The following is a 20,223-nucleotide window of genomic DNA, read 5'->3' on the forward strand; positions in this document are numbered from 1 at the left end:
AAGCTTTGTGGTGGACATGCACCTACAAGCACAGGGGCAACTTAACCATGGAGGACTGGTTTTAACTCCGTAGGATGAAGGGAAATTCTCCTCATCACCACCACCTTAGAAGGGGGGGAGGATTTTAAAAAGACTGTGTGTGTGTGGTTCATGAGGGAAGGAAGAAGGAGGCTTTCCTCTATCCTCTACCTCTCCAAGGGATGTTCACCCATACGGCATGGATGTCCAGATGTCCAGATTAGAGATGGGCATGAACCGAAAACAAATTGAACCATGTGGTTCGTGGTTCGTCAAATTTCATGAACTATGAACTTTCATGAACCTGCCCCTGGTTCACAAACCAGTTCATTTGGTTTGTGAAAACGTCACATCTGGATCAGAAACCATCACTTCCAGGTCAGCAGAAGGTCACTTCTAGGCCAGCAGAAGTTCACTTCCGGGTCAGCAGAAGGTCTGCAGGAAGTCCATCCCCTGTTGCCTAGGAAACTGATTGATTGGCACCGGGCTGTCTGCAGTGACAAACCAAAAAACGAACCAAGCGAACCAGCCTAAAATTTCATGGCGGATCGTCAGAAATAGGATGTGACGAACTGTGGTTCACAAACCACAAACCGGCCTGGTTCATGCTTAATTTTGGTTTGTATTTTGGTTCATACCCATCTCTAGCCCAGATACTTGTAACTTTCAAGAGATAGTTAAATATTAGACCTTTTCCTTTTCTTTCTCTTTATTAGCTGTCAAGCCTAATGCATGGCATCTTTCTATATATTATTGTATTTTCTTTATCTGATATTCTACTGTAGTACAATAAAGATCTTTTTATGGTTAATTCAGGCTGAGTCCAAGGCTTCCTTACCCACAAGCCTCCTGCTGAGTCATTTGCTAGAACTTTGCACATGCATAGAGGCTCACCAGTTCCTCAAGTGTAATTGAGGGATTACGCCTTTTCTGTTACTGAAGGAACCAAAGACCTGGAGGAAATGGGAAGCCCCTTTCGGTCATAATACCCCCCATTTTCCTCCTACTGCTCAGCTTACTGGCTATAGTGGGAGACCTAACAACTCTGGCTGAAGTGCTAGAAGAAATTTCAGCCAGAGCCCCTATGCTGGTATATTTAGAAATGTGCAACTGTACACAGTGGAACTTTTTCCTTAGTGTGCCTAGGATTGCATGCTTAGTTTGTGTGCCACATTATTCTATAGTTTCATGACAACACAATTTTAAGAGATTTTTAAAATATTACACTTTTATAATATTTCAGATTTTGATTAAAAAGCAACTTTTTAAACTGGATTGTCTAGTTTTTTTCACTTTGTTTAGATGCAGTGGCTTTCTGGGTAGAAAAGTCCATTAAGCAAGAAGTGTATTGAATTCAATGTTCTGTACACAGAGTACAATGTCAACATAAAATAAATTAATATAACAATATGGTGTCTTATGATTGTGAGATGGGATCAGCCACCAATGTTTCCAACTCAAAAATGTTTCCCTATCTGTAAAATGTTTATCTCAAGAATTGTCACAACACGCTGACACACCAGTTGGCTTCTGACCATTTTATGATCAATATTTTATGGTCCTTATATTAGCTTTTGTCTTGCTCTGTAACATTTCTTATGGTCTTCATTAACTATCAGAGAAACAATATTTATTTATCATGTTTCATGCAAGCTTTGGAAAGAAAATTAGCATAGATTTTAAATTCAGGTGTTTTCCATCATGTTATAGTAATCAGAGTCTATTATTTATTTCTTATTAAAATATTTGTACACCAACATTTCTCTTAGCTCAAGGTAGTCTAGAATCAGAACAGGGGCTGGAAGACCCATGTTTTAATCCCTATTGTACCATGCAAGCTTTTTGAATAAGTCACTCCCAAACTAAACTACCTCACAATGTTGTTGCTTGGAGGATAAAACAGAGGAGGAGGGAATACTGTTGTAAGCTACTTTTGGTCCTCATTGGGGAGAAAAATGGGGTATAACTATATAAACAAATACACTGTATGCATGTGTGCATGCACAAACACGCAGTGCCACATAGGCTTCCCAGAACCCAGGCTCAAGCTCCTGACCTCCTATGCACCAACACTCTGTAGCTACTAAGAGAGTGACAGAATGAGACATGGGTTTCAAGGGCACAATCTAGGCCATCTCTACCTGCTCAGCTTATCTGCAAAATGAATCACTTAACCACTATGCTACAGAGGAGATGTAGCATAGTGGTTAAGTGACTGGACTGTAAATCAGCACTCTGCTGGTTTGACTCTCACTACTGCCATGAGTTCAGCAGGTGGCCTTGGGTAAGCCATTCCTTTCAGCCCCAGCTCCCCAGCTATATTGTGGAGAAAATAATAACAGAGACTTTGTTCATGGCTCTGAATGCTGTGGAAGAACAGAATACCAAAATTTAGCCAACTAGAAAAGGATGTTTCAACTCTCCTGTGTGCAATGATGAGGTAAGCACTGACTAGACACAGGGCTCTCTCAGACCAACCTCCCTGTAGTTTGCCTGATGCTTACCTTACTCCCTTATAAGCACCAATTCAAAATAATTCTTTTAACTCAATTTTTAAGGTAAGCTTTATCTAATTTTTTGCTATTTTATTTTTGTAATCATGTCCTACATTTCCTACCTCAAAATTTTATGGTTTTTTATGCCTTTAAAATTGCTTTATGCTGTTGTTTATATTGGCTTCTAGTTGTATATATGTAGATGGTTTTATTGTTTTCAAAGCTGCCCATGTCTCTCGCAGCAATCAAAGTTGATAAAAGGAGATATGTTGCCACAGAAAAGACCTGCGCCTCCTGCTACAAGCCAGGATCCATCAGCACCATCAAACTATAAATCTGCTCATTCAGGAGGAGTACCACTTGCATGTTTTGTTGTATTAAATAAACAATATTAGACTTGTTTAAGAACATTGCTGTAGTGAGTTATTTTCAAGAGATAGGGCTTAGTTTAGAGTAAGAAGTTCCAGGGACATTACACACATGCCTTGGTAAGGGGCTAACCGAGCATTGAACTGACTCTTTGTCATGAGGGTACTCCGGTCTCCCGGAAAATTCACACGACAGTTTGCAGTGTTAGGGCAATGGCATTGTCTCCCTACTGATCAGGTCCTCACAAGAGGAAGGGCACTGACTCATCCCCACTTATCAGCTTCAGAAGTGTTTGTTTAATTGTTTGATTAACTCTGTTGGAGTTAAGGGGGAATGTGCTTTTTTTCTTTTTTCTTTTTTCTTTTTTCTTTTTGCAGTGCTGCTTGGGTACGGGTCTGTCTCCCCCATCTCCATCAGGGCACTTGGATGGTTGGTTACTATGAGAAAGAGTGCCACTAGGCATGGTGCAAATGGTCTCTTCAATCAATCAAACTTGATAAAAGCCCAGGAAGACTTTAATCACAGTCGTTTGGGGCTCTTTCTTTCTCTGAATCAAATAGCAAACATATACCCCAATGAAACGTCAGCTATTTCACAGTTCCCACTTATGCAAGAGGACAATCTGGCTTTCTCTTCAGGTTTCTCCATCCTATTGCCAGTGTCTCCCCTATCCAGCAACCGTCAAAACATTGGTTAAAAACAAATTCTCCATATCAAACTTAAGTCAAGCTCCCTGTGAGCCATTGGACTACTCCATCCTTTAAAAAAAATCCTACCTGCCTACAGCAAAAGGAAACTTGTGGAGAAAACATAGGTCTATTTGAGGGAGGTGGTGGATTCAGACAAACATGCTGCTTGCATGCCTCTACTTGGGCAATGGAGGTTGGCAATGATTAATGTGAGAACACACATACACCCCATTTTGCAGTGGAATGCTGAGTGTCAAAAGGAAGGATTCACCCCTCAATATGGGAACAAAACTGCAAAGTAAAAGGAAACATGGAACCAACAGGCAACAGCAGGACACAAATATAATAAATTATTAGCACTATTATCACTTAAAAAAAGAAAAAAAGGACCATAAAGCAGGATTTTTTAAAAAATATCATTGCATGGTTTGTAGTACTCTCCTGCTTGGTTGTTGGCCCACCCCCCTGCTGCTGCTTTGCCATTTTCCTGCCATGGTGTGCACCTGTCAACACTCTTCTTCAGGGTCCACTATTGTGTGTGTGTAGCATACTTGAGGAAAAACTTGTTGGATTGATGACTTAGAGGGAAAGGGACAAATAGTTGATGCAGTTTTTGGTTAAGTGTGAAAACAGCTGTCCTGGAGCCTCTTTTCCCTTCCTCCGCCTCCTGAAAACAACTGAGTATGCTTGCACAGCCTTCTTTGGGGTCTGTAAACACCAACCCCTGTCATTTGTGCTCACATTTGGTGGATCAATGGTTCAGCAGGAGGATTATGTTCTGTGAGATTTTGATGCCATTAACTGTAAAAACAGCTACCCCAAAGGACCTCAAATGTCTCATTGCTATGGATGGGGCCAAAACTCTTGATAAAAGAGTCGAGTGGATTTGAGTTGAACTGGCAACACTCCGCCCTGAAAACACCAGTAATGATAAATAGTTCATTCAAAGCCCCAGATTCAAAATTGAAATTAAAATTTTCTCAGTTTGCACCTCTAGTTGCTTCTCAGCACCAATTTTCTTCTTTGCTCTCAATGTCCTTGACCTCACACACTTTCAGTGTGACAACTAATGTAACTTCATTCAGTTTATGGGTAAGCATGATGCCACTACAGCAGACATAGCAGCATTAATGCAATCACATAGGTGAAAATAGTGCCAAGAAGTAGCAACAGCCAAGTAATTACATTTATTAAATTTGCAGATGATACTAAATTGGGAGGGGTAGCAAATATGGTATAAGACAGAGTGAGGATACAGGATTATTTTGACAGGCTGGAAAACTGGGCTAAAACAAATACAATTAATTTCAGCAGAGATAAATGTAAAGTTCTGCATTTAGGTAGAAAAATCAAATGCATAATTATAGGATGGGGGAAACTTGTCTTGGCAATAGTGTGTGTAAAAAGGATATAGCGGTCTTAGTAGACCATACACTGAACATGAGTCAGCAGCGTGATGTGGTAACTAAAAAGGCAAATGTGATTTTGGGCTGTATCAGCAGAAGCATAGTGTCCAGATCTACCTGTGGAATACTGAACAAGAAGGAGCTGCTCTTTCAGTGCATTATGAATTGTATTTGCTGAACAGTCTCCAACTTTGCTGATGCTTTGGAGACTTACAAAAATTTAGATGACTTTAAATAAAACTTTAGAGGAACATTGAATGCTGAAGTTTGAATATACGATTCTTTGTATATATTACGTAACAATAAATTTACAATAACTTACGCAAGTTGTTCATTGTAATATGCAACTTTCCTCTCCTTTTATTTATATTTATCATGTGTCTTTGCTTTTATGCCTTTAGAGGGATTTCCAATAAAAGCCATAAAAAACACAATGCAATAAAAACTTAAAACCAATCATTTTAAAGTCATAATAATAATGCAACACAGGGTGGCATCGGGTAATCTTCATTTCACTTTAAAACATTTTTTAAAAAATCACAGTACAGTAGAATGTATATAAATAATCATCAAGAGACTTAATGATATATTCAGATCATGGGATGCTGTGTTGAGGAAGTATCAAGGAAGCATTTATCTGCACTGTCGTTATCAGCAATGTTCTGGTGTATGAAATTCAGAAAAGCTTTATATCTTGGTAATGATCTTGACAAACAAGATTTCAGGGCACAGAAAAAAACCTGGAACAAATGCTGGAACAAATTTGAGATAAGATAGTAGAGAAGAATCTGGGAAACAACCGAGATATCAGCAAATTGACCTAGTATGAAACTGCTGTTTTTTAACGATGTGAAGAGCCTGTGAACTGATTCACCCTCTGTTACATATTTAGAACATCACTAGAATATTTTCCTTCTCTGTCATCATTGAAGTACATAATACATTGCACTGTTTTCAAATGTTTCCCAATCCATTTAATCTGTTGCCTTGTTATGAGGACTCCTGCTGCTGCTGCTCATATCAACAAATACATGTGAAATTAGTTACAGACAGAGCCAGTCCTCTGAATAATTAAGTTCTGTGTTCATGCAATATCCTGCTGGATGTACTCTAGCTACGCAATTGAAAAGATCACAGCCTTTAAAAAAACTGGTTAGAAACTTCCAATGAATTCTGTGATAATGTTGAGGTGTGAGACTGATACACATTGTTTGCTTGTTTTGATTTCTTGCTTACCATTTGATCCATAAAGCATCAAATAAAAATACAATAAAATTGGGGTATTTCCATCCTCTCTGCTCATAGCAATATTCTGAGGTCTCCCACAAACTCCAATTATCTTTAGATTCTTGAGCCCAGTTTTTGTCTGTGTATGGGGGGTGGGGGGATGGAATTCCTTTGTACTGAATACTGGCACCATTTTGGAGGCTCTCCCAAGTTCTGAAGGGGGAATTGGGGGAAATTAGTGCAATTTTATATATGAGTACCAGTACCTTTTTAAAAAAACAAAAAAGCACTGCTTGTGACCATCCTTTTCACCCTATCTCACCTTCATCAAATGCTGTCCACTAGATAGTCAATTGCCTGCACATACAAATGTTAAAGACTTGAGATTTTTCTCCCACTAAATTGTAGATTGCTCAGGGTCATAAGGGCATTTTAATGCAAGCTGTGGTCATGGTGAGAATGGAATGCTATGTATGGAACATTTGCAATAGCATGACCAAACGCAGTCTGGTTCCACTGGTAGAGTCCTTACATGACTTGTTCACAGGGACCTACAGCCTAGTCAACATTTTTTAAAAAATCTTACATTTGGAGTTGTGTGATTTGGACCTGTAGCCATTCTGAAAATAACAGTGAAAGTCAAATCTAATCCTTCAGAGGATACTTTCATAGTAGGATCTTATGGATTGTCATCACAAGCTCATTTTGCCAGTTAGGCAAAAAACAATATTCCATGGTTTGTACCTCAGTGAGGCAAGGCAGTTGACCAGGATCAAATGACCAAAATGTGTCAAAAGTGGCTGACAGATCTAAGAATATTAGCAATGCTGAACTGCCTATATCTAATTGAAGGTGGAGATCATCAACCATGGCTACAAGTCTTGGTCCCCAAACCAGATCTGAAGCCAGACTGCAAAGGGTCAACTGGAAAGGGTCAAGCTCAGGATCTCACCCAGGAAGGCCTGTTCAGCAACTGCTCTTTCAATTGTATTTCTGCTCCTCCCCTTGCTATTGCTGTTTTAATTCAATCTACTGAAGTAGGATCCAGCAAGCCTCTTATTTTATTCTTATTGAAGGTATAGGGCGGGTAGTTATCCTATCCTCATTTTTACAGAGAAGTTTAAAAATATTATTCAGTGATCCCCCTGCTTCCCCTGCATCTTTAAGTATGCTACTGAATTATTAAAGTATGGGGGAGGAAAAGAGACTGCAGGTTTTGAATTAACACCAGCCATTTAATTGAGAGACATAAGAGGAAAATCATCTTTTAGGAAGAAACAGGCACAAAATATTCTGAAGGGACTCCATTTGCCTGCTTCCAGTCTTTATCTTTATGATGTCACTAAGAAAAGTGAAGTTCTTCGTCACTTTTCAGAACAGGAGGCCTCTTTTTTCCTTTTTAAAAAAACTTCAGGCATACTACTACATAGATGTCTCATTCATTCTGTGTTTCAGGCATGTGTGTTACTACTAGAGATGGGCACAAACCTAAATACGACCCAAAAAAACCCACGAACCAGGCTGGTTCAGGGTTCGCGAAACAGGGTTTGTAAAAGCTCCTTTTCACGGAAGTTCCACGAACTGTATACTGGTTCGTTGGGTCATATTTACAGCATCAGTTTAAATGGTCATTTCCCCAGGGAAATGGCCATTTAAACTGCCCCTTTAATGGACTTGCAAGGGTAGGTCCCTTTAAACTATCAGCTGGCAGGTGGCAGAGGTGATCCTCCCGCTGCCTGCCAGCAGATAGTTTAAAGGGACCTGCCGGTGGCAGGGCTCTGTTGAAAGTGCTGGTTTTGACCATTAAAGTTCTATCAATGATAGAACTCCTCCAAAGGATTCCCCAAGGATTTAAGGTAAACTATTTGGGTAACCGTGATTGTTTTCCAGCAGGAGCAGGACTTATTTGTGGCTGTAAACTGAGGTACAGTAGCCACAGAAATATTGCTGTCTTGGGTTTCTTTACAGTAACATGGAAAAACTGTTTTGTTCAAGGCCTTCCAGAATTAACTGGGAATCAACCAGAAATATGTTTCTTTTACTCTAGATTGTTCTGATTTATTTGTTATACAGTCTTAGTATTTGCCTTATATAGGACTGTCCTTGGGAGTGTAGTGTGTGACAATTCTGGCTGGTGATCTCAAATCCTGACTAACTCAAGGAACATCTTAATGACTGTTTCCCCTACTCCCATTCTCTTGAACTTTTCTCTTTCAATAGCACAGGATAAACAAACCTTTAATATGCACTAGGCTCCATTTGTTATAATGCATGTGTTCAAGGTAGGGTTACCAGGTCCTCTTACTCTCCTAACAAGGGGGGGGGGGGCTGGCACTTACTGGAAGATGTTCTTGCACAAAGCACATGTGCTCCTGCCAGGCTCAATGATGTTACTTCTGGAAGTGACATCATCACGAACAACAGTGGGGGCCCTGTGAAGCACAGAAGCATGTCTGCCTCTAGGCACAATGATGTCACTTCTGGAAGTGACATCATCACAAACAGCAGTGGGGGCCCTGTGAAGCACAGAAGCATGTCTGCCTCTAGGCACAATGATGTCACTTCCTGAAGTGCTTTCGTCACGCTCAGTGGGAGCACACCTACTACATGCTGGCCTAGGAGGATTTTGCCTCCTGGGCCCATTCCCCGGGCCTTTCCCCACCACTGGCCAGGAGGGGGCAGGGGGGCAGAGGCTGGGAACAGGGGATCCCCACCACCACCACAGGGGGATCTGGCAGCCCTAGTTCCAGGAAGAAAGGGTCAAGACTGATTCCTGCCACATTAGAACTGTTCTAATAGAGGCCACAGTGCTGAATGGTAATTTTGGAATGGGCTGCAGGCTGATCTACTCTGTGTTTCTTTGGCTCTGTGGTTATGCATGGCTTCTGGTTGCTTAGAAGTACAACTTAAAATCCAAGTCCAGATCAACTCTTAAACCCCATCTAATTAACTGCAGAAGCTGTTGACATCAACAGTTTTGAAATGAGGTCTGTGGAGCATAAAGACTTAGATTGAACTCTCTGATGTCTATTTTACTACTCTCAGAATTTAAAAACAAGTTACAGCCAATTCTTCAATGATTTTTTTTTCTATATTGCATTAGAATCTTATTCAACCCAAATATCTACAACATGCCATGTTTACCCTCTTGGCCAGTTGTGCTTATTATTTGCATTGTATTTTGCCTTAGGTGAGAACAAAATGGTTTTTGTCATCTTAATTGGAGCTGTTTTAAATCACCCAGAATATTCATTTCTATTATGGTCAAGACATGGCAAATACTTGATTCTTTTTCAAATCTGGCTGATGCTAACACTTAATATGATGTATAGTTTAGGAATGATGGAACATTGTGGGGTGGGGGAGGGGATCTACTGCTTTCCAGAATTCATGTTGAGATGCAAAGCGTGCCAAACGAAGCAAATGCCGGTGTAAAAGAACTACAAGGTTCCACACTCCACTAATAGAAATGTTCTATTTGTATATAAGGTGCAAAGTGCTCTTAGTGTACATTCAATAAATAGCAATAAATAACAATAATAAATGACCAACAATCAATTACACTAGTAAAGTGCACAAATATTTAACTGAGTCCAACTTGTAAAGTTCAGTAGTCCATATTCATATAGGGAAGAGGTATATAAAGCACATTTGGCAAAACTTTGGTTACCACATCCACAATACAGCACAATGGCTGCAACTAAGGGGTTACTTTCATCCCCATCCGAAGTGCAGCGAAGAACGCTGCCACTGAGAAGTAACTCCAGCCTCCAGCTGGATGCAAAGCATGGCTAGTCTCAGGCCTAGTCACACAGGGCTTGCAGCAGCAGATGCAGCTGACATACATACCTAAAGCATAGAACAGGATATGGAAGCAAAAACATGTGTGCTGTTCATCAAGAATGGACACGTTCCATTTATGTTGTGACCTGCAGGACTGGCAAAGTTTTCTTGTTGTTGTTTTTCCAAAAAATATTTGTATCCTACAGTCTCAATAAAACATTTCTAAGACAGCTTACATTGACAATAAAAAAATAGGCAATACTACAAATAACAACAAAGAAGCAACCAATTAAATATCCTATTAAAAGCATAAGAAGCCTGAGAATATCAAAACAGCGTCAATGTTGACAATGATAGTAATACTTTGTGATGAGGCAAAGTGGGATGGAAAACTGAAATCTGAGAAATAATTAAGTCTCAAATGTAATTAGTATTACCTATATTTTAAAATCATTGTATGGTTACATGGCATTACCAGGTTCAAAAATTCAGTAATTTATTATATGTACCATGAGTGTTGTAATTCTATGTTATAAAAGTAAAATTGTTGTAAAAGAGTGGTGATTTGACTCAAGAGGGCACCCACATGCAAGAATACCTGTGTATGCGCATCATCCTTCAGGAACAATGCATCAATTTTAATGTTAGGTATCCATTTGTTCTATGTATATGATAGGTATTGCTGCCCAGAAGTAGGTCACATCTGATACACATGCAAATCCAATTTATTCAAACATTTTCCCCTTCTGAACCTCACAGTGCATTTTAAATTTCTCTTAATTTAAGAAGTGGCCTGTGTGTTGGTAGTGAAAGCCACTAAAGAGAAACATTGATCCAGCCTAATACATGCTTGCTAACCTTTGGATGCAAATAAAACACTATTGGGCTCGATTTAAGAGTACCATAAACAATTATGTGAAAATCTTTCACATAATTTTCAGATGTCATCCTAACAGGTGTTTTTCAGATGTCATCCTAACAGGATGCTTTTTCTCTCATGCTTTTTGTTCTATACATACATTTTAGGTTGGATCCACGTTACTGTAGATGAAATCATCATCTTCCACCTTGTTCGGGGGGCGGGGGAGTTTTTTGTTTGTTTTTTGTCAATTTAAGACTCAAGTACTGAAATGACCAAAGACTGTAATCGCTTTAGGGGAATATAGTTCAAATGGTCTGAGAGAAAGGCTCAGTTCTTTAACCAATATTGTATCTATTATTTTTCTGATGGTTATGATTGGTTGAGCAAGTTAATTGGCATCAAAGTGGGGTTTCTTTCCGGCAATAAATGATGGCAAAGCTACACAAATGTACAAAATGGAAACAAAGCTGGGATATAACAAAATTCAGGTCCAGTATCACCTTAAGGACAAATTAGCCCTCTTCAACAGATACCATAGAATCATAGAATCATAGAGTTGGAAGGGGCCATACAGACAATGTAGTCCAACCCCCTGCCCAGTGCAGGATCAGCCTAAAGCATCTCTGACAAGTATTCATCCAGCCTCTTCTTGAAAACTGCCAGTGAGGGGGAGCTCACCACCTCCCTAGGCAGCTGATTCCACTTTTGAACTACTCTGACCGTGAAAAAGTTTTTCCTAATATCCAGCCGGTACCTTTGTGCATGTAATTTAAGCCCATAGCTTCAGTTCCTACCCTCTGCTCCCAACTGGAACAGCTCCTTGCCCTCCTCCAAATGACAGCCTTTCAAATATTTAAAGAGAGCAATCATGTCCCCCCTCAACCTCCTCTTCTCCAAACTAAACATTCCCAAGGCCCTCAGCCTTTCCACTTAGGGCTCAGTCTCCAGACCCCTGATCATCCTCATCGCTCTCCTCTGTACCCTCTCGATTTTGGCTACATCCTTTTTGAAGTGAGGCCTCCAGAACTGCACACAATACTCCAGGTGTGGCCTGACCAAGGCAGTATAGAGAGGGGCTATGACCTCCTGCGATTTCGATGCTATGGCCCCTTTGATACAACCCAAGATTGAATTAGCCTTTTTTGCCACCGTATCACACTGACTGCTCATATTTAGTTTACAGTCCACTCTTACCCCAAGATCCCTTTCGCATATACTACTGCCCAGAAGTGTATCCCCCATCCAGTATTTGTGCTTCCCATTTTTGTGGCCCAGATGTAATACTGTGCACTTGTCTTTGTTGAATTGCATCCTATTCACAGCTGCCCACTTCTCCAGAGTATTCAGGTCTTGTTGAATTTTAATTCTATCTTCTTGAGTGTTTGCTACTCCTCCCAATGTGGTATCATCAGCAAATTTAATGAGCAGCCCTTCCAATCCTTCATCCAGATCATTAATAAAAATATTGAAAAGTACGGGGCCCAAAACCGAGCCCTGTGGCACCTCACTGGACACCTCCCTCCAATCTGATGAAATGCCGTTGACCACCACTCTTTGGGTGCGGTCCTCTAACCAGTTCCCTATCCACTGAACTGTCCTGTGGTCCAATCCATAGTCTTCCAGTTTGCCCATCAGAATGTCATGGGGGACCTTATCAAAAGCTTTACTGAAATCCAGATAAATCACGTCAACAGAGTTTCCCCGATCCAGTAAGCTGGTCACTCGATCAAAGAAGGAAACCAGGTAGGTCTGGCAAGATCTGTTAGAAACAAAACCATGCTGACTTCCCCGGATCACTGAGCAGTCCTTCAGATGTTTACAGATTGATCCCTTGAAAATCTGTTCTAATATCTTCCCAGCAACAGAAATCAGACTGACCAGCCTGTAGTTTCCCGCGTCATCCTTCTTCCCTTTCTTAAAGATTGCAATAACATTTGCTCTTCCCCAATCTTGTGGCACATCCCCAGTCCTCCAGGAGGCCTTGAAGATGATGGACAGGGGTTCTGCAAGTTCTCTAGAAAGTTCTTTCAGCACTCTTGGGTGCACCCCATCCAGCCCAGGGAATTTGTATTCATCCAGTGCAGCCAGATGCCTCTCCACAACCTCTCTGTCAATGTCAATTAGCCACTCAGGTGTCCTGCCACATTTTCTACTATCTCTAGATGTGCCTGAGTTCTTCAGGGAGAAAACAGAGGCAAAAAAGTCATTAAGCCTGTCTGCTTTTTCTCTGTCCTGCATCAGAGTTTCTCCATCGACTCCCAACAGCAGTCCAATTGCCTCTTTTACCTTGTGTTTGCTTCTCACATATCTGTAGACGTTTTTCTTATTGTAGCGAGCCCTCCTGGCCAGACCCAGCTATTATTGAGCTTTGGCCTCTCTGATGGCTGATCTGTAGTACCTAGTAACCCTCATATACTCTTCTTTAGAGGTCTGTCCTTCTCTCCATTTCCTGAACATTTCCTTTTTCTCCCTTAGCTTGTTCTGGAGCTCTCTGTACATCCAGATAGGTTTCTTGGAGCCCTTACCATGTTTCCGTCTTGCTGGGATAGTGAGGGCTTGAGCTTGGAAAAGCTTGTGTTTGAGAAGGGCCCACCCTTCACTCGCTCCTTTCCCTTCCAGAACACTCCCCCAACGAATGATTGTCATCAAGCCTCTGAGTTCATCGAAGTTGGCCCTACAAAAAGCGAACCTACGAGTCTGGCTACGAACTTCCTTGGCCCCCCACAGCAACTGGAATTCAAGGAGGAAGTGTTCACTTCCCTCTAAGGTCCCCACCACCTTCATCTCATCTACCAAGTCTTCCCTGTTGGTTAATATCAAGTCTTGTATGGCCGAGCCCCTTGTAGCTTCCTCCACCTTTTGAAAAAGGAAGTTATCGGTCAGGCAGTTCAGGTAATTGCGTGATTCATGACGCTTTGCTGAGCCTGTCTCCCAGCACACATTGGGGAAGTTGAAGTCACCCATAATTACAAGGTTCTGATGTCTGGATACTCTACCAATCTACCAGTTTGGTGTAGTGGGTAAGTGTGGGACTGTAATCTGGAGAATTGGGTTTGATTCTCTGCTCCTCCACTTGAAGTGAGCTGGGTGACCTTGGATCAGTTACAGCTTCTAGGAGCTCTCTCAACCCCACCCAACTCATTTTTGTTGTGGGGATAATAATAGCATACTTTGTAAACCGCTCTGAGAGGGCATTAAGTTGTCCTGAAGGGCGGTATATAAATTGAATGTTGTTATACTTGCTGTCAGATTCCTGATCTCAGAGTTTTGTCTTTTCAAAAGCTCATACCCTGGAGATCTAGTTGAATCTTGCTTTTCTAATGCACACCGATACTGCTATCCACATGAAAATGGCTGTGGTATATTCTCCATCTGTAACAAATATTTCAAAATTCTCCCTTAGTTCCTCTTTTTTGCTTGAGTTTTGTTGTTAAGTGAAAAATGAGTTATCCGTCCAAATCTAATTTTGCCTCCTCCCCACATAAAATTAAAGGTAATATGCTGTAGAATCTACCAGATTTGTATTGTATGCTTTCCTGCTCATTATTTCAGAACAGAATTCTGTTTCTCTTACATAACATATTGCTGAGGATTTCTCTGTATATATGTCTATCCATCTGTCCAACCACATCCTAAGGGACCCACAGAGAAAGTGAGCAAGAAAATCTGTTTTATGTCTTTGCAAGTTGTTCCACGTCTTCCCTTCACTGCCCCACAGTGAAACTAAAAACCTATTAATTTAAGCTCTGCAGGATGTATTCCAATCCATACTCATTAGGAAAAACTCCTCCCTCATCTCTGACCACATGCATGCAGGGCTGTTGAAGATAAAACAGCTAGTTGGGGGGTGGGGGTTGGCAGATAACGTCTTTCTCTGAGGTTCTGCATGCATTTGGGATCCTTTGTGGTAAACTCAGCATTTTTGACAAGAATATTTGTGGTAGAAGTTTCATAGCTGAAAGGTGACAAAATGAGTAAAAATCAAATCTGTTCACAAAGATGCTTAAGCTTTAGCTTTGAAATTATCCATTTTATGTTTCATTTTTCTACCTTAGGAGAAGAATTTTCCAATAAAAGCTGAAGTTTATCTTTAGAAACCGATTCTTTCTCCATTTGTCATGTGGTTATGTGTATAGCTGTAGCTCAACGGTCATTTTTACACAGAAAAAACATGTTTTGGAAAGGTCAATTATGATTAGAGAAGCAGCAGTGGCAGTGGGATCATAGTCTCCACTGAAAAAGTAGTCATCAGTCAGATGGAAATCAAGAGTAGTCAACCAAGACCATGTGAATGTACATTCCAAGCCCCTCTGATGAGTAGAGATGGGCACGAACTGAAATATGACCCAAAAAAACCCAAGAAACAGGCTGGTTCGTGGAAACTCCTTTCTGGAACTTCCAATAACTTTATACTGCATTGTTGGGTCATATTAATGGATCTGCTGTGGCAGGTCCCTTTAAACTACCCAAACTCCAGTCACCCTACTCCCTTACCCCCCTACCCCCTCACCCTCAGCCCCAGTCCCACACTTATCTTGAGGACTCCTGCGGCCCGCGGTGCCCTCCCCCTCCTCCTGTGAGGGGCAGCAAGGCCATTTTTGGCCTCCTCCGCCCCTGCGCAGGCCCACAGAGGGACAGAGGAGGCTGAAAAGGGCCTTGTCACCCCTCACAGGAGGAGAGGGGGGACCCCGTGACACAGGGGAAGGTAAGTGTGGGGCAGGGGTTGGGGCTAGGGGCTGGAGGAGTGGGGATGGGGTGGCTGGGGTTAGGGCAGTTTAAAGGGCCCTGCCACCGGATCCCCCCTGCCGCCTGCCAGCTGATAGTTTAAAGGGACCTGCTGCTTGCAAAGCAGGAAAGGGCCCTTTAAACTGTTAAATGCCCTTTCCCTGCCGCTGAACCACAGACCACAAACTGGATCGTAACTGGCCCCAGTTCCATGCCAGTTCATGGTTTTTGGTACATTAAAATCCACAAACCACGAATCTCTTGGTTTGTTTGTTTGTTTGTTTTTTGGTCCGTGCCCACGTCTACTGATGAGCCACCCTACTAGCTATACACCTCTTCCTCTCACTTGAGGTAGGAACAGCCGCTGGACGTTGAAAGCTATATTTTTATTACATTTATTTACTTCTTCTAGCATAGAACTCAAGAGAGCCTACATAGGCTTGTATCCCATGATATATCTCTGCTGACAGAAGGGATTTCAATCAGTAGAATAGGAATTTCTCACCTCCCTCCTCCCATTGTGGGCTAAAACAATTCCCAAACTACTGACAAGGGTACTTCAAGAAAAGCATGAGGTTAGGGGTCAGTAATAAGAGGGAAAATTGGTAGAAATTGTCCCTCTTTTTCATTAGCAGGTATTTTTCATGGGATCCAAGTTATAGTATTCCCAGGAGGTCATTCATCCTTAAGTTTAAAAAGAGGATTATATTGGGTGCCTTATAACCATACCCATCCATGGGACCAAGTGTTAAGGTCTCGGGTAGAGTGCAGTCCTGTAGGAGAGCCACACACCTCACTGAAGTTTCAAGTACCATTGTATAAGGTTCAGTTCTGCTATGTAGGCTGTTGCAACTAATTGTTTTCCTGGGAGTGCTGCATGGTTAGGGATGATTGATTATGTCTTTTTGATTTATTTTTTGTATGGTACCTGTGGAGAAATGATCTTCACAAGAAAATAAAACAGTAGGAAAGAATTCCGCCCAAAATAATTTTTTCTTCTTCACTCAAAATTTGGGGGATAATTCACACCTACTGGAAGAAACCATATAGTTCATTTAATATGGAAATGTGATTTTATTTTACTTTCTTGTTGTTGGTATAACTTTCATTTGGCTCATCACAAACCATCATGTAGAAAAAACATGAACAGTTTCCATTCCACAGTCTTGTAGCTACAGTTGTTATATGAAACAGCCACTGAACTCTAACATAAGAAGATAGCCTGATCTCATGGATTTGTTTCAGGTCAACCAAACTTTGCATTGCTCCAACTGAAAAGAACATCCTGTGTCACTGAAAATTGCTCCACTCCATTCATGTCTTTTCCTTTCTTCTGCACCTGCTGGCATGGTAAAACAGTGCAAAAACATAATTTTGATGCTAATATATGTATTAATTTCATCAACAGTCTTTTTCACCAGATGTCTTACCATTATGCAGAAGTACATGGCTTGAGACAGGTCCCCCTCCCAGGGGAACCATTTGGGGAGGTCATTTGGGGAGGCCATTTTAGACTACAGTCGGAAGGAGGGGTGAAAAATTTATTCTTCTCAACTGGAAATCCTTCCACACACAGAAATGCTACGCTGGATTCAAGCCCATGTATGCATCAGCAAATCTGTGAGCAAAAAAAAAATAGCCCTGATAGAACCTTACAAACTGTCACAGGAAGATGGCTTTTTCTGCCAGTGTTTTATCACTGTGCACATGTGTATTGGTAAAGTAAAAGGGAAATATGATGCAAAGAAACTGAAAGCTGCAGGAAACTGTATACATCCCAGTTCTGGAATTAATTCCCTTAATTAAACCAGAATTAAGGAGAGTTGGAACTGAATACACAAACTTCCAAAACAATAATGGATCATAATTAGGGGAATTTGTTCATCTCTAGCTTGGCCTGGGAATGGTCTGTTAGTCATTTAACTCCTGCCTAACAGAATATAGGCAGCCTTTTCTTCACTTCAGTCGGTCATTTTTCTGGCTTGAGGGTCACTGCTATGCCAGTGTTGAGGATAGGGATGTGTCCATCAGCCAATTTCCCATGGGGAACATTTGCAGCTGTAAATACAAACGAACGATATGGGCTGTGTTGGATTTAGCTCCACAGAAGAATGAAGAAGGAAAGCTGGATCTAAAAAAATATATAAACAATGAAAATAAATGAAATGCCACAGCTCCTTGGTTTGCCCCACTATTAGGAATAAGAGACAGACACAGTATTTGGATTATAAAATGGGCCGCTTTATTAATAAACAACAACCAGGAAACATTAACTACGGCAAGGGCCTAACTAGCGGTACAGGTCAGGCCCTGGGGTCGCCTCCTACCCCGCCCTGACCTGTCTGGGCGAGACACCCGCTGCCCCAGGTGCGAGCCATCACAAAAATGGCTGGGACCCGGCCTGGCCAGGCGAAGTGGTTCACCCCTGTAAAGCTCCCCCACCCGGCCGTACGGCAGCGGGGGGAGACTGGCTTGTCCAGGGGTTCCCCACCAGGGCGTCTAACCATGCAACTGGGCCGTACGGCAGCCAGCCACATCTGGCAGACCCCAATTCCCCACCAATGGGGAGGTGCCAAGGGTGCTCACCGGCCCGCTACAGATTCTTCCCTAACTAACACCCTGCCACCCGTGGCAATAACTCAGACCCACCAAACCAATTAACCTCCCCCAACAAACAGTGCGAGGTAGGCGAAAAAACTCCAGCCCCCAGGCCAATCGGGAACTGTGAGAGAAAAAAAATTCCTACCTGGCTCCGAATAGGCAACCGGCTAATCCCGCACTGAAATAGGGAGAGGTGGGTGGGCCGAGCACGAGGCAAGACTGAAGCCACGGGGGCGGAGCGGCAGAAAACGCTGCGAAACTCCGCCCCCAAGGCTGAATGCCCGGAGGCTGTAGCTGTCTGCCTCCATCCTTGCAGTGGGGCAAACGGCTGCCACCTGCTCAAGTGGGGGGCAAGCCCCCTAGCAGGGTTGGCAGTATTGCCCCACTATTAGGAATAAGAGACAGACACAGTATTTGGATTATAAAATGGGCCGCTTTATTAATAAACAACAACCAGAAAACATTAACTACGGCAAGGGCCTAACTAGCGGTACAGGTCAGGCCCTGGGGTCGCCTCCTACCCCGCCCTGACCTGTCTGGGCGAGACACCCGCTGCCCCAGGTGCGAGCCATCACAAAAATGGCTGGGACCCGGCCTGGCCAGGCGAAGTGGTTCACCCCTGTAAAGCTCCCCCACCCGGCCGTACGGCAGCGGGGGGAGACTGGCTTGTCCAGGGGTTCCCCACCAGGGCGTCTAACCACGCAACTGGGCCGTACGGCAGCCAGCCACATCTGGCAGACCCCAATTCCCCACCAATGGGGAGGTGCCAAGGGTGCTCACCGGCCCGCTACAGATTCTTCCCTAACTAACACCCTGCCACCGCAGAGGCCAAGCCTCTGCTTAGGCCTCAGCGCCCCACAAGTGGCTTAATGCCAGGCGCAGCCCTTGCCGCAGGTCATTCAAGAATATGGCATTACCACTGGTAGATAGGTGTACCCCATCCCCTCGGTAGAGGTCTGCAGACTCGGCCCGTATCTGCGGATGGGGCAAATAGATCCCAAGACCCCTTGTCATTGCTCTAAACAGGGCTCTATTGGCCATCCGCCTCGCCCTTTCAACAGCCCTATGGTCCAACGCTTCCCGCCATACCCGGCGCGGAAGCATCGCCGACCAAAAAATCAGGACACCAGGCCATCTTCTCATAATCTCACGGAAGTCATCCTGCGCCTGACAAGACAGGGCCACGCCCTTCATCATACCCAAATCGTTGCCTCCCAAATGGACAACCAGAATGTGTGGGGGAGGGGGATTCCGGCCCTCAAACAACAGCGGCAGCAAACCTGCCCAACGCAGGCCTCTTCTGCCACGCCACTCCACTGTGGCCCAGCGGCTGAGTCCAAGCTGGGACCCGATCCGCGTCCTCTTCGCTTGGTGCGCCGCCCAAAAAACCATACTATGGCCACATATGAGGATGCGAATCCTATCGCGCCACGCCACAACACCTGCAAGAAAAACAACGTCAGCAAGACTGCCCCCCATCCAAAGGCCTCACATAAGACTTGTAAGCGGAGGAGCGCCAACGCCCCACCTTCTGAATCTCGGCTCCCGAATACCCCATCGCCGCAGCCGTGGAAGCCGCACCTATACGAAAAGAATGGGTCCCAAATTTGACCCCCTCTAGACCCAACTTCGAGAGAGCCCTGCCTGTGACAGTCCAAAACTGGTACTTCGTAAGTGGGGAATTATTCTCATGGCAAAACAGTGCCCCGGGCGATGTGCCCCGGGCTCTCAAATACTTCCTCAAAGCCACAACTGGGCACAAATCTTTAATTGCGCATTGTCCTATCGACAAATCTACCCCCTTTTGCATCTGGTCGGTCTTAGAACGCCTAATGCGGATCACAACCCGATCGCCCTGAATCTTAACATCGGAAGCGGAGATGGCACGACCAGAAGCATCCTTAAGGGACTGGGGAACGAGCTCACTGATTCGGAGAGCTCCAAAAAATGCTATCAAGGAAGCGGCATGAAATAACAGTTCCTCAAAAGGGGAACTGCAGACCAGGGGCCACATGGCCCTCAAACCCTGCAGAATACTAGGGGAAATA

Source organism: Eublepharis macularius, chromosome 1 (genome assembly GCF_028583425.1).
Source record: "Eublepharis macularius isolate TG4126 chromosome 1, MPM_Emac_v1.0, whole genome shotgun sequence".
Classification (NCBI taxonomy): Eukaryota; Metazoa; Chordata; class Lepidosauria; order Squamata; family Eublepharidae; genus Eublepharis; species Eublepharis macularius.